At 45.8% G+C, this 6,000-nt stretch overlaps 1 protein-coding gene across 13 annotated transcripts in view; it reads left to right on the top strand.

The window, feature by feature from the left end:
* The window catches only part of UBXN11 (UBX domain protein 11), a 33,320-nt gene continuing 27,320 nt past the window's right edge, over positions 1-6,000 (top strand). For 9 of the 13 annotated variants that reach the window (XR_011967114.1, XM_072609448.1, XM_072609453.1 and 6 more), the window contains exon 1: positions 1-87. The gene's annotated coding sequence lies outside the window, so the exon portion shown is untranslated. Of the gene's footprint in view, positions 193-532; positions 556-6,000 lie in introns of those variants that run through there. The other 4 variants (XM_072609442.1, XM_072609450.1, XM_072609452.1 and 1 more) reach the window with 4 other exon arrangements.

Below are 6,000 nucleotides of genomic sequence, written 5' to 3'. Positions count from 1 at the left end.
TAAGAATCATTGAGCCCTCGGTCGCCGTGGTGACCGCGTCGACAACAAGATGGCGGCGCTGCCAGGCCGGCTCCGCGACCGGGCGTGGTGAGTCCCCAGCCACAGGCCTTCGCTGTCCCTAGTGACCCCCCCCAAGCAGCCCGGTGTCCTCTCTCCCCGAGAGCCCGTTCCTGGAGCTCACAGTAGGACTGAGTGAGTCACAGAAGCGGCGGCCTCTAGAGCTTTCCTCCCCCTCCCCCCCAGGTCCTGTTGGGGGGGCCACACCCGAGCTCTCCGTTACCATGACAGCGGGAGGGCGCTTTGAGGAGAGGGAGAACGGACTTTATGGAGCCGAGGGAGGGGAAGGGTTGGGGTCGCAGAGTGATGATGTAACTCCACGGTAGGACACGTAATGGGGGATGGGAGGGAGCCCCCGTGCTTGGGGAGTCTGAGCGCAGTCCGGCCCTGCTAAAAGGGAGGGAGAGAGTTCTTGCCCTCCGCCTGTCCTGGACACTTCGGGTTCCTCGGGAAGGACGTACCAAGACCAGGGAATGTTATGATCCCGTCTGTCACCGTGTAGGAAAGCGGGGGGAGCTCGGGGAGGGCTGGGGTAGGGCCTGCGTAGTCGGGCCGAGGAAGGAGGCCAGGGTGCAGACGCCTGTCCTGTGAGAAGGGGGTGCTACGTAACTTCGCGAAGGGATCACCCCTGACTGGGAGAAGCAGCCTTGGAGCCGGGTTAAGGCAAGGGGGCGCCTTGTTCTGAGTTGTACCGCCCAGGAGACAGTGCATCTGTGGGTGTCTGGAGCTTGGGGCCTGCGGAAACTTCTGATGAAGTGATTAAGATATCTGTGCGATCTCTCCTTCAAAACATCCTGACCCCAGCACTTCCTGTTTGATCAGCCAGTCTCTTGTTGAGGTCCTTTACCAAGGTGGAACTCACTTTTTCCCCTGGGCGGTTCCTTTCATTATTGGCTCGCTCTAGCTATTAGGAATTTTCCCCTACTCCATTCCCAGATAGGTCTCTTTTCAACTTCAACCCTTCTGGGGTTAAGAAAGACAGTTTAATCCCTCTTCTTTTTGACAGTCTTTCAAAATATAGTACCAAATGATAGTTACCTTGTGTGTGTGCCCTCCCCTCCCCCTGTCCCCTACTTACCACAGGTTAAACAATGAAGGGATTGTTTCAGGAAGGTTGAGTTGACCCTCACTGGACATAAACTATTTACTATTCTGGTGCCCCCTACCCCTAGCCACTCTTTATCACTGTCTTTAGTAAATGAAGGCACAGACATGTCTAGAAACAATATTCCAGGTGTGGTCTCACCAGGGCAAAGGACAGGATTATCACTTGCTTTCTTCTCATGCAGTCTATGACCAGCCAGGTGGTGCAGCGGGTAGAGTGCCAGGCCTGAAGTCAGACAGGTTCATCTTGCTGAGTTGATGTCCAGCGTCAGATACTTACCAGCTGGGGACCCTGAACAAGTCATTTAAACCTGTTTTTCTCAGTTTCCTCATCTGCAGAATGATCTGGAGAAGGAAATAGTTTTACCAAGAAAAAGCCACAAATGGGGTCACAAGAATCTGAAATGACTGAACCACCACAACAATGCAATCTACATTTTTAGTAACTTCCTTGGCTGCTGTAGTATAGCAGACTCATTAACCAATCAATCACGCAGTAAACATTTATTAAGTGCCTCCTGTGTTCTAGGCACTGTTCCAAGTCCTAGAGATACAAAAAGAGGCAAAAAACAGTTCTTGCCCTCAAGGAGCTTACAACTTAACAGGGAGATGACATACAAACAACCATATACTACTATAAGCTATACACAGGGTCAATAGAAGATAATTAACAAAGGGAACAGGATAGTGGGGTTGGAGAAAGCTTCCTGCAAAAGATAGGATTTGAGTTGGGACATAAAAGAAGCCAGGGAGGTCAGTAGTCTGAGAAGAGGAGGAAGAGCATTCCAGGCATGGGGACAGCCAGAGGAAGTGCTGGGAGCCAAGATAAGTGTTTTGTTCCTGAAGCAGCCAGGAGGCCAGTGTCACTGGTTCAAAGTATATGTTGAAGAGTAAGGTGTAAGAAGGCTGGAAAGGTAGGAGGGAAGTGAGTTATGAAAGGCTCTGAATGCCAAACACGACATCAAGTAGTTGATCCTTCAGGCAAGCTTTAGGGAGCTACTGAGGTTTATTGATCAGGGGGTGATCAGACCTGGATTTTAGGAAAATCACTTTAGTGACTGAATGGAGAAAAGACTTTAGCCAGGCAGACCCACCAGCAGGTTATTGCAATAATCAAGGGGAGGTGATGATGTCCAGAACTAGGGTGATAGCAGTGTCAGGGGACAAAAGGGGGCAAATTTGAGAGATTCTAAAGGTGGAATCAACAGGTTTTGGCAACAGCTTGGATATGAGGGGTGAGAGATGGTGAGGAGTCCAGGATGACCCCCAGATTGTGAGGGATTGGGAGGATGGGATTGTCCTCTACAGTATTGGAAAGGTAGAAGGTGGGGGAGGATTTAGGGAGAAATAAGGAATTCTTCTTTGGACATGTTGAACTTAAGATGTCTACACTGCACATCTCATTTGAAATGTCTGAAAGGCAGTTGGAAATTCAAGATTAGATGTCAGCAGAGGTTGGTGCACGGAAGGTAGATTTGAGAATTATTATATTCAGCTTGCCATCCTGTCAGAGCTTTTCAGATTAGCAGCCAAGCAGCTATTCTTCCTTCCCCACTTTCACTATTGATTTTTTTAACTCATGTTTAAAACTTTATGGATTTTCACCTTTATCAAACTTAATTTTATTTAGTTCGTCCCCATGTGTTAACTTGGCAGGATCTTTTTGAATCCTGGCTGTTATCCAGTCTATTAGCCCTCCCTTCAAGGGTTAGACAACCTGCACATTGGATGAGTCTATGGCCCATTCCATTAAGTCATCCATAAAAACGATAAACAACTCAGGGTCAACCACAGCACCTTGGGGCGCTCTGTGGAGAACTTTCATCTTGACAAGTTAGTACTTTGGCTTCTGTGCTTAGCTACCCAGCAGCAAGGTGGCAAAGTGGATAAAGCACAAAGCTTGGAATCAGGAAGACTTATGTTCCTCAGTGCAAACCTCGTCTCAGACACTCACTAGCTATATGACCCTGGGTAAATCACTTTCCCCTGTTTGCCTCAGTTTCCTCATCTGTAAAATGAGCTGGAGAAGGACATGTCAAACCACTTCAGTATCTTTGCCAGGAAAACCCCAAATGGGGTCATGAAGAATCAGACATGATTGAAATGACTAAACAACAGAAAAACCCATTTTGTCAATCTAGGCCACCTACCTTCATCTTTTCCACAATAATAGTATGAAGGACTTTGAGATATTTTGCTAAAATCTGCATGAATAGTGTTTCCAATATTTGCCTGATTTACCAATCTATTGGTGTTGTTCAGTCATGTCTGACTCCTCCTGATTCCATAGACCACAGCGTGCTAGGCCTCTCTCTCCCCACTGTCTCTCAAAGTCTGTCCAAGATGGTGTTCGTTGTTTCCATGACCCAGTCTATTCATGTAGCCATCTGCCATCCCCTTTTTCTTTTAATCTTTCCCAGCATCTGGGTCTTTTCCAATGAGTCCTGTCTTCTCATACAAATATTTAAGCTTTGTCTTCAGTATTTGTCCTTAAACTTGTCCTGTCAAAAAAAAAAAAAAAAGAGGAAGGAGTCAAAGTGGTTTTTGGTGATCCCTGCATTTCATTTTCTTGATTTTTCACTAATCATTCTATGTTCTCAAATTTTTCCAGGAACAGAAAGAAACCAAACTTACTGGCTTATCTTTTGAAGACTTCATCTCTTTTATTAAAGGAAAAAATGGGACATTTTCCATTCTCTTCCAATCCTTCGGTACCTCTCCTGCTTTCCAGTTTTTCAGAGATTACTAACGGTGGCTCAGCAATTCCACTGATTAGTTCTTTCAGGATTCTGGGGTAGGGTTAGTCTGGGTCAGGGGACTTGAACTTACTGGACACAATGAGTAGCACTCCTCTATCTCTCTGTTTTTTAATGTGTAGTTTCTTTATTAAAATATCATCATAAAAAAACTTTTGTTAATTCCAAAAGCTAGAGACCAGCATAGACAATGGAGCTCAAATCTTTTTGTACATAATTAGAGAAAAAACTTGTAATAATGAGCCTTCAAAGAAACTTCTGTCATTCCTACTTGGTTCAGTATGTTATAAAATTAATAGTTCATTTTTCAACTCCATTCTGCACACAGAGATCAGAATTTGGCAAGAAACATAGTTGGTAGAGGCCCATGACTGTGGATAGTAACAAGGACCCCATTAACTACTTTTGTTCTCACTTTTCCAATCCAAGATCATTCTTCTTGGCAGAGAAAACCAGTAAAACAAGTGTTTAACAGCCCATCCATCTCTCTGTCTTCCATGGCTGTCATTCGGTATACCATCATGCGCCTTCTCTGATCCTTCTCTCCTCTAGCATAGCTCCAAAACTCCCTCTTTTTTGTTACCTGTAGGTTTCCTCCCCAAATTCAGCCCCATGCAAGCACTGGAATTCCTCAATGAGTGTTTAGAGAGCTATGCCAGAATTTTATGTTCATTTTCTGTGATTTGCCATGTTTCCATTTTCTCTTCATGTTTTAAACATCCAAGTTGATTGGGTAGCTGTGCCTCCACATTGGTCTCCAACAACTGTTTTTCCTCATCATTGGAACCAATTTGTCCTTTGTGTTTCAGAATTTCGTTCCTTCTAGCTCGCTGTTCCTCCTGGGCTGACTTCTCCTTGAGAATGTTACACTTCCTCTGAGATCTTTGACATCCACTCTTCTGAGAGCTAGAATGCATGTTAGACCATTCCCAGCTTTCTTCTCCTTTACCATGCGCTGGTCATTGGTGACCAGTGTTCCCACCATTTCTCCCTCAACAGCCAATTTCTCCTTGTTGATGAGAATCAAAGCCAGAGGAGAATTTCAGACTGTTGCTTCCTCTCCCACCACGCCTAGTTCTCTGTTGTGTGCAGTGTAGTTCTGGGTCCCCAGCAAGCATCTGAACCAGCTGATGAGGGATGTGGCACGTAGGCTCCTTTAGGCTCCATCCTGCCCAACAGAGGATTGTTATCCAGGATAAAATGAGGCTTTGAAGACCCCAAACACCCGACTGTGAGGTGGGGAGTGGGGCATGGAAAGAATTGATTTGTGGGAAGAAACAGAAAAGGATGGACTGCAAGTTTACAGGCAACTCTCGTTTCTATGCATTCATTCAACAAACAGTTATTAGACACTTATGTGGAAGAGCATCAATGATGGGGGAGATGCAGCCCTTCCTTCCCAGGGGCTCTGTGAATTATGTGGTGCTGCTGTGGTTACATTCATTTTACAGATGGGGAAACTGGAAGCCACAGAGGAGAGGTGAGGGGACTAACTCAGGATCACCTAGGGGATCAGTGGCAGAGCCAGGACAGGAGCCCAGGCCCTCTGATGTACAACCCAGTGTTCTTTCCACTGCACCACACTACTTGTCTAGAGACTTTATTTGTGTATGTAGGTGCCAGGAGATCAGGGGATCATGACCAGCTGAGGAGAGTCAGGCAAGGTGGCAATGGAGCTTCAGAAGACAAGAGGAAGGAAGGAGGGTGTTTACTGGGTGCTGCTGCCTGTGTTCAGGGCCCAGTGATGGTTGCTAGTGTGGGTTTTTTCCCCTGGGGGAAGGGGGAACATAACAAGCATAACAGCTGTGTTTCAGCATTGAAGGGCTGGTGTGTGTGTGTGTGTATGTTTATATGTGTGTTTGGGTGTATGTGTATGTGTATATGTGCGCATTTATGTGTATGTGTTTGTATGTGTATGTGTATTTGCATGTATGCATGTATGTGTATGTTTATGTGTGTTTGGGTGTGTGTATGTGTATATGTGCGCATTTGTGTGTGTATTTGTATGTTTATGTGTGTTTACATGTGCATGTATTTGCATGTTTATGTGTGTTGGTGTGTATTTGTGTGCACGTGCATGTAT

The sequence above is a fragment of the Notamacropus eugenii genome, chromosome 5, assembly GCF_028372415.1.
Source record: "Notamacropus eugenii isolate mMacEug1 chromosome 5, mMacEug1.pri_v2, whole genome shotgun sequence".
Lineage (NCBI taxonomy): Eukaryota > Metazoa > Chordata > Mammalia > Diprotodontia > Macropodidae > Notamacropus > Notamacropus eugenii.
This window is presented reverse-complemented; position numbering and strand designations above follow the sequence as displayed.